Raw genomic sequence first — 14,545 nt, 5'->3', positions numbered from 1 at the left:
AGCCTCTTCTCTGTCCCTGGGACTAGGGGCCGCTCCCCACGAGCGCAGGAGGGAGGGGCTGCTAATGGCTCCCGTGGCCTCCTCTTTCTGGGGTTCATTGGGCCCCTCTGCCCACCTGGTTTTGCTCGGTCCAGCCATGGTGCCCTCTTTCCTTGGGAATCCCAACACTGCTTCGTCTTTAAGTCCGTCTAGATGCTTACAAGGCAGCTCAGCCCTTGCTAAACAATTCTGAAGCAATCCATGGACACTTTGGAAAAAATAAGAGTTCCCCTTTCTCCTGTTCCTCCAAGTTCCACATGGATTGCTGTACTCACTGCACTGGGGCACCTGACAGAGCTGCCGTCTCCTCCCTGTGGGGCTGGGGGACCTGAGGCAGAGGCCCTCTGGGCTAAAGTGGAACTCTCACGCCTCTGGTAGAGCTGGAGGAGGACCCAAGGGCTCCTGCACACAGTAGGGCTGTGTCTCTACTTCTCAGGGAGCTGGATGACGGCCAGCGCAACAGGCCGGCAGGGCTGGGTTGATGGGGCTGGTCCTGGGAGACCGTTCCTGCCCTTCAAGGTCCAGACCTTGCCCATCCCTGAGAAACAGACACCCTGCCAGTCCAGGAGCTCAACTGTTGGCCACACTTGACCCAAGTCCCCTTTCACTCCACGGCCGATGACACCTTCCTGGGCAAGAACCACCCCTCCCCCTCACCTTTTTTTCCTACTTTCAAAAGCACTTCATTGGAGAAAGTGTCTAAACCCAATAAAATATCAAAATAAGGAATTTAAAATTACTCACAAATCCCAAAAGACTCAAGCACTAAACATAGGTCTTAAACGCCTTCCCCGGCCCCTCTGTTTGTACAAAATACTGTTTTCAAAAATCTGAACAAGGAAGAGTCTCCTCGGCTGAAAGTCTTGGTTCACCTTAAACAAGATCTTCTTCTAGGGAATGTATGTTTCAGAAATAACAGATTCTAAGGAATTATGTGAAGCATACACTGGATGTCATCCTTCCCCTCAGTCCGTGCAATGCCCAATGTCCGCACCCCAGGCCGTGTTGGCGTTTTGGCACAAACACATCCATATTTATGTAGCCATTCTGCTATCGACATTGGTCTGCAAATCTGAACTTTGACTGAATGCCTTGTCACGGACCTTTTCCCCACCAGTGACAATGGACCCAGCCTGTCATCTGAATGGCCACACCGTCATAGGTGGTGTAATTGTTTGGCTCCCTCCCTCTTGCTGGATAGTTGGGGATTTTCCAGTTTTCTCTACAATGAAAGTCTTGTATCTGTATGACACGTTTGTCCTATTGTTTTGAAACATATATTCCCTAGGAGTAGAATTAATACCTCAAGGATCTCATTTAAGGTGAGCCAAGACTCAATGTCTTTATTACGGTAAGAAATGTAGCAGGGATGCAAACTGTCTTCTGTTGGAGAAATCTGCCAGGTACTTGCACGGTGTAGGAATCCAGAAACATGACTGCACACATTTCCAGGACAACAGTTACCAAGTAAGACAAGTGAGCAGAGTTCCAGCTTTCCGTCTGAAGGCATCTTCTTAGAAAGGTTGCAAGACCCTTTTCTTTATTTTTTTTTATGTTTATTTATTTTTGAGAGACAGAGCATGAGCAGGGGAGGGGCAGAGAGAGAGAGAGGGAGACCCAGAACCCGAAGCAGGCTCCAGGCTCCGAGCTGTCAGCACAGAGCCTGACGTGGGGCTCGAGCTCACGTACCGGGAGATCATGACCTGAGCCGAAGTCAGATGCTTAACTGACTGAGCAACCCAGGCGCCCCTAAGATCCTTTTCTTTAAATGACAGGTTGAAACTGAGAAATGAGCAGGTTGGTAACAGTTATGAATGTGCAGACAGGTCCCAGTTTTGTAGGAAAACAAGATTTATACACTTGTTAAGTGACCTGATTCAACACCTTACCAAATCAAATTCTTTGAGTTTTATAATTCAGAATGATATCTTTCCCTCCGTGTTTTCAGGGGGAGAGAGACATCTTTAACATTTAGGTCCTTTTTTTTTAAGTTTTTAATGTATTATTTATGTTTGAGAAAGACAGAGTATGCACCGGGGAGGGGCAGAGAGAGAGGGAGACTCTCAAACAGTCTCCATACTGTCAGTGCAGAGCCCGACGTGGGCCTCGAACTCACGAAACTGTGAGATAATGACCTGAGCCGAAATCAAGAGTCAGATGGACATTTAAGTGACTGAGTCGTGCAGGCGCCTTCCTTGCCTTTTGTTAATTACGTAGACTTTCATTTTTTAAAGCCAGGCTCTGGGGGGGCATCTAGGTGGCTCAGTCAGTTAAGTGTCTGACTTCAGCTCAGGTCATGATCTCACGGTTCATGAATTCGAGCCCCGCATCGGGCTCTGTGCTGACAGCTCAGAGCCTGGAGTCTGGTTCGGATTCTGTGTCTCCTTCTCTCTGCCCCTCCCCTGCTCTCACTCTATCTCTCTCTCTTTCAAAAATAAATAAACTTAAAAAAAATTAAAAAGCATAGATTAAAGGAAAAAAAAGCCAGGCTCCGGAAATTCATTACTTGCCCTTACAACCTGTGGAATTCAAATTTACTGAGACAAAAAAGAAACAAATGAATAGGATCTTAATAAGAGCTTATAATATTTTTTCTTCCCCAAAGAATAGAAACACTTTGTAATGGCTCCTGCAAAAATTCATTCCAAAAAGACTTATGCCAAATCATTTTTCCACGGGTAGGGAAGCCAGTTTCCTCACAGCTTTGCCAGACCTGGAGGCAATTATCTTGTTTCTTTTTTGACAATCTAATAAGACAAAAAAAAATTATCATGTCTTTGCATTTACAGAGATATAATTGGCATACAATAAACTGCACATATTTAAAGTATATTAATAAGTTTTTGTATGTGCATATACTCATGAAACTATCACAATGATAAAGACAATTAACATGTCCATTATTACTGAAAGTTGCCCCTGGCCCTCCCTACTCACCCGTGCACAGACACGGACCCATCTGCTTTCTTAACTAGATCAGTTAACATTTTCTAGTGGTGAGGCTGACGGCCACCAGAGCTCTCCCTCGCTGCTCCGGGAGTGTAATTTTGCACGTCCCCTGTGGAGGGCCATTTGGCCATATCAGTCCCACTGACAAAGACTCCTGCGAGCCAGCCATCCCTCTTCTAGGAATTTACCCTATCAATACTCTAACATTTATGTGGAATGACACAGGTATCACATCAGTTACTTTGGTTGTAGCAGCACAATATTGGAAACTCCCTAAATGTCCATCAGCAAAAACCAGGGACATAATCGCAGGGCACCAGACAATGGAGTACTATACAGCCGTAAAAAGAATGAGGAAGTTCTCTGTTCTGATGTGGAAACTGCTCCAAGAAACAAGGTAAGGGGAAGTGTGCGTGCAGAGGCATTCGGGAGGCATCCATGAGAGCCATGACCCTGACCTCGCCTCTTTAGCCTCCCCTCTCCCTCACCTCAAGAGAAGGAGAAAGCACTCACAACTGGCTGTCGGGTGGAGGCACTGAGTCTCTCTATCTCCGCCTTTATTTGTTAAATTTGTTCTGCTTTTCTTTCTGTTTTTGCATGGAATCATACAGTCTTCCTCTTTCTGTGACTTAGCATAATGCCCTCGAGTTTCGTCCACGTTGTAGCATATTGCAAAATAATTAAGACTGAATGATTAATTCTATTTGTAGATTTCTAAAAGTCCCGGGGCGCCTGGGTGGCTCAATCAGTTGAGTGTCTGACTTCGGCTCGGGTCATGATCTCAAAGTTCATGAGTTTGAGCCCCGTGTTGAGCTGAGTGATTAATTCTATTTTAATTCAATGACATTCCATTTAATTCCATTTAATGTATATACTGAATTTTGCTTATCCATTCATCCATCCATGGACACTTTGACTGCTTCCGCATTTTAGCTATTGTGAATACTGCTGCTCTGAACGTAAGGGTGCAAATTTCCCCCTGAGATCCTGCTTCCTCCTCTTGAAGGAACACACCCAGAAATGGGATTGCTGGATCATATTCCATTTAATTTTTTGACGGACCACCATCCTGTTTTCCAGAGCAGCTGTGCCGTTTTGCATTCCTACCAACAGTGCCCAGGGTTCCAATTTCTCCAAATCCTCACCAACACCTGGTTTCTGTTATTTTGCCTTTGATGGTAGCCACCCTCCTGGATAGAACTAGTATTTCACTGCAGTTGTGGTTTGCATAGTGTGAGTACCTTTTCATGTGCTTCCTGGCCATTGATGTATCTTCTTTGCAGAAATGTCTATTCAAGTCTTTTGCCCATTTTTGAACCAAATGGTTGTGTTTCATTATTATTATTATTGAGTTTCAGAAGTTTCCTACATATTGTGGCTATTAATCCTTTATCAGATCTGTGATCTGTAGATATTTTCTCCTACTCTCTGGGCTGCATTTTTATTCTGTGGATTGTGTCTTTTAATGCACACATTTTTTAAGTTTTCATGAAGTCCAATTTGTAGATATCTTATTTTGTTACCTGTTCCTTTAGTGTCACATCCAAGAAATCACTGGCAATTCCAATGTACAGCTTTTGATCTATGTTTTCTGCTAAGAGTTTGATAGTTTTAGGTCTATCATTTACGTCCTTGATCCATTTCGAGTTAGTTTTTGTATATGGTGTGAGGTAAGGGTACAAATTCAATCTTTTGCATGTAGCTATCCAGTTTCCCCAGCACCATTTGTTGAGAAGACTGTCTTTTCCCCCATTTAATGGTCTTGAAACCCTTATTAAAAATCATTTGATGAGGGGTGCCTGGCTAGCTCAGTGGAAGAACAAGCAACTCTTGATCTCAGGGTTGTGAGTTTGAGACCCACATTAGATGTAGAGGGTACTAAAAAAAAAAAAAACTTAAAAAAATCATTTGATGATATATGGGAGGGTTTATATCTGAGCTCTGCGTTCTATTCCATTGGTCTTTGCCTATCTTCATGCCAAAACGACACTGTTTTGATTACTGTAGTTCTGTAGTGGTTTTGAAATCGGTAAGTGTGAGTCCTCCAGTTTTGTGCTTCTTTTTCAAAAATTTTTTGACTATTCAGTGTCCCTTGAAATTCCATGTGAATTTTAGAATGTTTTTTTTCTATTTCTGCAGATAATAGAATCTATAGATTACTTTGGGTTGTACTGACATTTTAACAATATTAAGTCTTCCAATCCATGAACATCATTGTGCTTCCATTTATTTACGTCTTCTTTAATTATTTTGGCCAACTCTTGTAGTTTACATTGTGCAAATCTCTGACCACCACCACCACCCCTGCCACTAGTTAATTCTTAAGTGTTTTCCAATTAGGATGCCTTTTATTTCTTTTTCTTGCCAATTGATCTGGCTAGAACTTCCAATACTATGTTGAAGAAAGGTAGTGAAAACAGGCATCCTTACTGTGTTCCTGATCTTGAAGGAAAAGCTTTCAGTCTTTCACCATTGAGTATGATGTTTGCTGTGGAGTTTTTACATATGGCTTTTATTATGTTGAGGTATTTTCCTTCTATTCTTACTTTGATGAGTGTTTTATCATGAAAGGGTGATGAATTTTGCCCAACGCTTTTTCTGCATCAGTTGAGATGATCATGTTGTTTTTTTTGTTGTTTTTTTTTAAATTTTTTTTTCAACGTTTTTTATTTATTTTTGGGACAGAGAGAGACAGAGCATGAACGGGGGAGGGGCAGAGAGAGAGGGAGACACAGAATCGGAAACAGGCTCCAGGCTCCGAGCCATCAGCCCAGAGCCCGACGCGGGACTCGAACTCACGGACCGCGAGATCGTGACCTGGCTGAAGTCGGACGCTTAACCAACTGCGCCACCCAGGCGCCCCAGATCATGTTGTTTTTAAACTTCATTTGTTGCTGTGGTGTACTACACTGATTGATTTGCATTTGTCAAACCACCCTTGCATTCCAGTAATAAATCCCATTTGGTCATGTGCATGATCTTTTTAATGTGCTGCTGAATTTGGTTTGTAATATTTTGTTGAGGATGTTTGCGTCAATGTTTGTAAGGAATACTGGTCTGTAATTTCCTGTGGTGTCTGTCTGGCTTTGGCATCAGGGTTATGCTAGCCTCACTAAATGGGTTAGGAAGTGTTCCCTCTTCTTCAACTTTTTTTTGGAAAAGTTTAACAAGAGTGGTATCGGTTCTTCTTCAAATGTTTGGTAGAATTTATCGGTGAAGTCATCAGGTCCAAGACTTTTCTATGTTAGGAGATTTTTGATGACTGATACAATCTCCTTACTAGTTATTGGTCTATTCACATTTCTATTTCTTCATGACTGGGTCTTGGTAGGTTTCCTGTTTCTAGGAATTTATCCATTTCATCTAAGTTATCCAATTTTTTCCTGTACAATTGGTCATACCACTCTCTTTTAATCCTTCTTATTTCTGTAGGAATAAATAGTAATGTCTTCACTTCCATTTAAGATTTTAGAAATTTGAGTCTTCTCACTTTTTCTTCATCTATCTAGCTAACAGTTTGTCAATTTTGTTGATTTTTTTTTAAAGAACCAACTTTTAGTTTTATTGACTTTCTCTATTGCCTTTCTATTTCCTCTCTCATTTATCTCTGCTCCAATCCTTATTGTTTCCTTCTCTCTGGTACCTGGGGGTTCAGTTTGTTATTCTTTTCTTAGTTTCTTTGTTTTATTTATTTATTTATTTATTTATTTTTGAGACAGAGAGAGAACACATGCACATAACCAGGGGAGGGGCAGAGAGAGAGAGAAAGCATGCAAGCATGAGTGCACAAATCGGGGAGAGACTTACGATGAGAGAGAGAATCCCAAGCAGGCTCTGTGCTGCATAGAGCCAATGTAGGGCTTGAACTCAAACTGTGAGATCATGACCTGAGCTGAAGTCAAGAGTCAGACACTTAGCCAACTGAGCCACCCAGGAACCCCATCTCTAGGTATTTTCTAATTTCCCTTATGATTTCTTCTTTGATCCCCTGGTTGTTTAAAAGTGTGTTATTTAATTTCCACAACGTTGTGAATTTTCTAGTTTTCCTCATCATTGATTTCTCACGTCATCCCACTATGGTTGGAGAAGATACTTTGTGTGATATTTGTCTTTTTAAATCTACTGGGACTTAATTTATGGCCTAACTTATGGTCCATCCTGGAGAAGGCCCAGGTGCACTTGAGAAGAAGGTATGTGTTGTTGTTGGGTGGGGTGCTCTGCACGTGTGTGTGTCAGATCTGCTTGGTTTATTGTGTTGTCCAGATCCTGTTTCCATACTTATCTTCTGTCTGGTTGTTCTGTCCATTATTGGGAGTGGGGTATTGAAGACTCTGTTATTGTAGAACTGTCTGTTTTTTCAATTCTGTCAATTTTTACTATATATATATATATATATATATATATGTTTATTTATTTATTTTGAGAGAGAGAGAGAGTAGAGAGAGAGAGAGGGAGAGAGAGAATCCCAAGAAGTCTCCATGCTGCCAGCACGGAGCCCAACACAGGGCTTGATCCCACAACCCTCGGATCATGACCTGAGCTGAAATCAAGAGTTGGACGTTGAGCTGACTGAGCTACCCAGGCTCCCCTAGGTCATATATTTTGATGGTCTGTCATTAAGCGTGTAAATATTTATAATTGCTGTATCATCTAGCCGTATTGAACTTTTTATTTATTTATCTGTGATTCTATTTTTATTTTTTAATAAAGTTTTTTATTTGAGTAGAGTTGACACACAATGCTACATTAGTTGCAGATGTCCCATTTAGTGACTTGACAATTTTATACATGAACCTTTTATTAACGTATAAATTAGTCTTTCTTTGTCTCTTATAAACCTGATTGATTTACAGTCTATTTTGTCTGATGTCGGTAGAACCGTCCTACTCTGTTTTGGTTATTATTTGCATGGACTATCTTTTTTTATCCCTTTTTATCCCTTGAAAAACCTGTTTGTGTCTTTGGATCTCAGCCGAGGCTCTTGTGGGCCGTATGTTGTTGGGTCGTGTGTTTTATCCTTTCCCTCCACCTCTGTCTTTGGATTGGACAGTTTAACCCTTTACATTTGAGGTAATGACTGATAAGAGACTCACTCTGTCAATGTGCTGTTTGTTTTCTATATGCCATGTAGCTGTTTCATCCTTCATTTTCTGCGTTACTATCTTCTTTTGCGATTAGGTGATTTTTTTTTTGTAGTGAAATGTTTAAATTCCTTTTGTGTATATTCCATAGCTATGTTCCTTGTGGTTGCCGTAAGGATTACATTTAACGTCCTAAGGTTATAACGCCCTGATTTGAATTTATACCAGCCTAATTTCAATAACATACAGAAATGCTGCTCCTTTACAGTTCTGTCCCCACCCCTTTGGTTACTGATATCACAAAATTACATCCTTATACATTGTTGTGGTGTCAGTCCCAGCACCGATAGTAATCCCCTCAGCTAGGAACATCTGGGGCACTGGCCCAGACCAGTATTGCTCACAGAGAGCTCCACAGACATCTCCCTTGAGGAGGCAAATTATATAGCTGGGCCAGCCCTGGATTTCTTATTGTGATCCCAAGATGCAGTTCAGAAAAAAAAAAATCATGAAACCTTTATTACAGGTTCTGGAGGGTACACGGCATACCCGAGGGCCAAAAAGTGAGGTCATGGGGAGACAGAGAGAGGGAGAGAGAATGTGGACCTGGGACTCTGCCTCTATCAGGGTCCCAGGGTGGGGTGTCTGGGATTTTGTGGGGTCACTCAGTATTGGCTAATTTGAAGCATAGGAGTGGGAATTAAGGTGGGGGAGGGTGGTGGTAGGGCCAATCAAGTGGTCAGCTATCTACGTGCCCACACTTTTCCACAAGGAACACTTCATGGGTGTAGGTGGCCTCATTCCTTATCTGGTTGTTATGCTGTGTCTTATAGCTGGCAATATATTTATTCAAAATGAGTGTCTTGGGGCACCTGGGTGGCTCAGTTGGTTAAGCATCCAACTCTTGATCTCAGCTCAAGTCATGATCTCACGGTTTGTGGGACTGAGCCCCGTATTGGGCTCTGTGCTGACAGCATGGAGTGTGCTTGGAATTCTCTCTCTCCTTCTGTCTCTCTACCCCTCCCCTATGCACGCTCTCTCTCTCTTTCAAAGTAAATAAATAAACTTCAAAAAATGGTGTATTTTGAAATGAATGTCTCAGCAATCAAAAGCTTAATGCCAGGCACTTACACTTGCATTCTCAAAAACATAAACTAATAATTCTTTTAAAGACATTAGTGTCCTAAATTATGTAGAAAACAAGACTTGGAATTGCAAACCAAGTTACAGTAACACTAGCTTTTACACTGGTAATTGTTTTAAATCACATAGAAAATAAGCAAATGTACAGTTATAAGCCATTGTTACAACAACACTAGCTTTTAAAATTGCCCATTATTTGCCTTTATCGAGATCTTTATTTCTCCATATGTCTTCAAGTTACTGTCTGATGTATTTTCATTTCATCTTGTAGGATTCCCCTGAATATTGTATGTATGTATGTATTACTTATTTTAAAGTTTATTTATTTTGAGAGAGAGAGAGATAGCAAGGGGGAGAGGCGAAGAGAGAGAGAGAGAATCCAAAGCAGGCTCCGCGCTGTCAGGACAGAACCCGACACGGGGCTCAATCTAATCAACCATGAGATCATGACCTGAGCCAGATCAAGAGTCGGTTGCTTAACTGACTGAGCTCCCCAGGCACCCCCCTGGGTATTTGTTGCAGGGCAGGTCTAGTGGTCACAAAGTCTCAATTTTTGTTTTTCTGGGACCGTGTTCATTTCTCTCTCACTTTTCTCAGATGCAGGATTCTTGGCTGATGATCTTCTTTTAGCTCTTTGCATATATCAACCCACTGCCTTCTGGCCTCCAAAGTTTCTGATGCAAAATCTACTGGGATCTCGCTGAGGATCCCTCAGATGTAATGATTTCCTTCTCCCGCTGCCTTCAAGATTCTCTTTTTCTTTTGAAAGTTTGATTATAATGTGTCTCATGGTGTTGATCTCTTTGAGTTCATCTTACTTAAAGCTTGTTGAACCTCTCGATTGTTCATATTCATGTCTCTTATCGAATTTGGGAAGTTTTCAGCCATTAAATACTCAAATATTCTCTTTACCCCCTCTCTCTTTGTCTCTCTTTTTCTTTTCCTTCTGCAGCTCCCACGATGTGTATATCGGTCCTCTGCATACACAGGTCCCTTAGGTCCTGCTCACTTTTCTTCCACCTTTTCCATTCTGTTCCTCAGCCTTGATAATTTCTATTGTTCTAGCTTCACTGATTCTTCTGGCTCAAATCTGCCTTCAAATCCCTCCAGAGATTTTTCATTTCAGTTATTGGACTTTTTAGTTCCAGAATTTCTTCTTGATTTCTATTTAGGTTTCTCTCTCTTTTTGGTATTTCCATTTTGTTCACACATCACTCTCTTGATTTTCTCCATGTCTTCCTTTAGGTCTTTGAACATCTTTAAGGTAATTGTTTGAAAGATTTTGTCTAGTAGATCTGTCATCTTGTCTTTTTCAGGGACATTTTCTGTTGATTCATTTCTTTTTTTCCTTGAATAAAGCATACTTCCTGTTTCTTTTTTTTTTTTAATTTTTAATGTTTATTTATTTTTGAGAGAGAGAGAGACAGAGTGATCAGGAAAAGGGCAGAGAGAGAGAGTGAGACACAGAATCCCAAACAGGCTCCAGGCTCTGAGCTGTCAGCACAGAGCCCAATGTGGGGCTCGAACCCATGGACCATGAGATCATGACCTGAGCCGAAGTCAGACGCTCAACTGACTGAGGCACCCAAGCGCCCCTTTACTTCCTGTTTCTCTGTATGTCTTATAATTTTTTGTTGAATGGTGGGCATTTATTTATTTATTTAGAACCATGGACATTTAAATGTAATAATGTAGTAACTCTGGAAATCAGATTCTGCCCCTTCTCCAGGGTTTGTTCTTTGTTGTTACTGTCACATTCTCAGGTACTGGGCATCAGGACATTGACATGAATTTTGGGGGACACAATCCAGCCCATAAGAGCCTCTTTCCCAATCACCCCAGTGCTTTCGCAATCGACCCACAAACAAAGTAGCTATGGTGACAGGAATGAGAGCTATTCGTGGGCTCAACAACATGGCCATCCTCTTCCCATGCTGCTCTGGCCACTGCTGAGTGGCTTATGTGACAACAGCACAGACCAGTGCGTAGGTCTTGCCAGCATCATTCTCTGGGGAAAGCAGCCAGCCTGGTCGATTGCAGTGGAGCTCCTCCATCATGGAGGGCAACGATTCACCCTCTCTGGGATAGACGCATTCTGGACGTGGCTTTGGCTTCCTTGCCCATCATGTTGCTCCTGGCGCCACAATTCACAGACTCACAGAGCGCCTCATCCACCATCGTGGTATCCACACAGCATTGCTTCTGACCGAGGAATTCGTTTCGCTGCCAGAGAAATCCAGCAGTGCGGGCTCATGGCCGAGAACTTACTGGTCCTACCACATGCCGTATCCCCCGGAAGCGGCTGGCCTGACAGAAAGGCCGAGTGACCTACTGAAGATTCAGTTATGGCGCCAGCTGGGAGACCACATTCAGGGAGGATGGGGCTCTGTTCCACAGGATTCCATATATACTTTGAATTAGAGACCATCATATGGGCATGTCTCCCCTCTAGCCAAGTACACGGGTGCGGGGACAAAGGGATTGCTCTCCTGGCCCCGCTCCCTCAGGGGAAGCTGTGTTGTTGCCTCCACACAGTCAGGGCAGGAGGGTCACGTCAGGAAAGCAGGGCTTCTCCGCAGCTCTTCTTGTAACTTCCATGACCCAGAAGAAAGGTTCATGGAAGGCTACCCCCTGCCCCGCACAGAAGACAGTGTAACTGGGGACTCAGACCCTTCGGGCATGAAGGTCCAGGCCATCTCATCGAGTAAAGATCCCTGACTCCTGAGGCTCTGGCTGAGGGGGGAGTTCTGGGACGAGGAGGGTCCCAGAAACAGGGGCTGTGGCAGCTTTGCTTTGTGTTCTTTGCTTGTTCAACGTGCCTGTTCGCCCATGCTGACCATTCCCGCTCTCCTCCCCTTGACATTTTCCCCGTGGGTGCAACGCGTCAGAGGTTAACTGTGCAAGTGAGTCTGTAGGTAACGGGACAGCCATGGACCTGACCTGAGGAGTTACAGACACCCCCAGGGACGGGTGGTTACTCTTGGGACTGCGTCTCCGCATCGGGGAGGGTCTTCACTTGTAGGAAGATGTATAGTGTTTGCTGGGCACTTTCACAGAGGTTAAACGCGCCTAGAGGAGTGTGTCTGGAAACTGAGCGCCAAACTCATCTTTCATCTGTCTCTTGGGCATTCTGGAACTTTTCTGCCTTGCCTGCTGGCAGAGTGCTAAACTTTGTCAGTAGAGGGCACTGGAGGGACGGCAACGGAGGGAGGGGGGTTTCTTCCAGATCACTCGTGGCTGTGGGCTGGCACCGGCCACACCTCCCCAGGGACTTCTTCCACCACTTCCTCGAGGGGCTTTGTAGCAAGTCCCGGGCACGGCACTTGCCTGCACGTGGCATACCTGGCATCCCAGGGAGTGGCTTTCCAGCCAGTTCTGCTGGCAGAAGACCCCCGTGAACTTCACCAAGGCTGCATCCAATGAGACCTGACTGGATCCCAGTGCGGGTTTGGGGGGTGAGGAGACTCTTCCGGAGTTGCTCCTTCCTTGGAGCTCTGCCTCCGCTCTGGGGTGGCGGCCACATGTCTGCTGTTCCTGCATTTTAAGAGTTCCCCTCACCTTCCGTAGCCAACCCCTTGTTACCCCAACCCCCTGCCACAGTCCTCCTTTAAGCGTCCCCTGTTCCAGTGACTGGGGGGGTTTCCTCCTCTTGGTTGGACCCTGAATGATAGAAAGACTGAGGAAATTGCTCAGCTACCAAACAGGCTGTGCGTTAAGGCAAGGAAAGGCCCGGGGTGCCTGGGTGGCTCAGTCGGTTAACCATCCGACTTTGGCTCAGGTCATGATCTCATGGTTCGTGAGTTCGAGCCCCATGTCAGACTCTGTGCTGACAGCTCAGAGCCTGTTGCGGATTCTGTATCTCGCTGTCTCTCTGCTCCTCCCTGCCTCTCACTTTCTCTCTCTCTCTCTCTCTCTCTCTCTCTCAAAGATAAATAAACATTAAAAAATTAAAACAAAAAAGGCAAAGGAAGTCCCGTCGGAGGCCAAAGCCGGGGAGTCTAGGGCTGCGGAGGAGACCGCGCCTCGTCTCCTGCCCCTCCACTTCTGAGTGATGTCGCCAACGGTGGCCGTCCTGTCCCTGGGCCCACCACCGAGTGTGTCCGGCAACTGACTTGTCCTCTTAGTTCACGGCGTGTGGGTCTGGAGTTGCTGACCCAAGGAACACGCGTGAGAAGCCTGTCACCATTCGGTCCCGCACACCTGGTCCGTCTGACCCGTAACTGGAGAACCCTGGGAGACCTGAGGACAGCTGGAGCCTGAGTTTCACGAGGGGGAGTGTAAGTACTTGTAGTCACAACACAGATTGGAGGAGATGCCACCACGCGCTCCAGTCCCTCCCATCAGAAGGGCACCTAGTCCTCCCCTTGAATCTGGATCTGGTTGAGTGACTGGCTTTGACCACGGGGACATGAGCGAACGTGACACGAACAGAAGCTGGAAATGCACTTGTGCACCCAGGCTCGTCTTCACTTGCTACTAGAACCTTCTGGCGGTCTGTGAACAAGCCCAGGTTAGCCTCCCGGGCTAGTTGCCCCTGACAAACCCCAGGCCCTCAGGGTGTCTCTGCAGGGACAGTAACTGTCCTTAGGGAACACCGGCCACCTGATTCCCCCGCAGTCCTCAGGTCCACTGTCGGCACCACCCACAAGAAGGCACCGCTCCTTCCATAGGCTCAGCCTTCCCGCCCGAGCTCTGGCGTCGTGATCCGTCACAAGCCCAATGCGTCCGCTCAGCCAAGGACTGTCTGCTGCCCTAGGGTGAGGGACAGACGCCGGGGGGGGGGGGGGGGGGGGTTAAGCTGATCGCGCCCCCTGCCGCTGGCAAGCTTGCGGGCTCCCCTGTCCTCCCCGCCGCTGTCCTCTGCTCCCCGCTGGGTCCCTCCGTGGCACCCTCAGAGGACAGCAGCCCCCGCCCATTATCCCTTCCATGATTTCGTCAATGTTCTTGGGGGCTTCTGCACCCACCGGTTGCCTCCTGTTCCTTGAGCCCTCAACACTGCCAATGTCAGCCACACTCTCTCAAGGTCATGCCCCCGGGGGCGTCCTCACCAGCAACTGCGTCACTGCCACGACCTCAATTGTAAGGGTCCTCCTCCGTGACCGGAGAGCCCTCTTCCCGTCACTCTCTTCTCCTGTGACTCCACTCCAGCCCTTGGCTCCACCCCCTCTGACCCAGCCTGATATCACAGCCCCTCCCACTTTCCCCAGCCCCCAGGTCCCAGGCCATGACCTCCCCAGGGAGCCCTCCTCAACGCCATAGCTGTGCTCATCCCCTGATGCGACTGTCTGACCAAAGCCCTGTTCTCAGTTAAATCCAACTCTGGGACTCCAGGC

Source organism: Prionailurus bengalensis, chromosome B3 (genome assembly GCF_016509475.1).
Source record: "Prionailurus bengalensis isolate Pbe53 chromosome B3, Fcat_Pben_1.1_paternal_pri, whole genome shotgun sequence".
Lineage (NCBI taxonomy): Eukaryota > Metazoa > Chordata > Mammalia > Carnivora > Felidae > Prionailurus > Prionailurus bengalensis.
Note: the sequence above shows the minus strand (reverse complement) of the source record.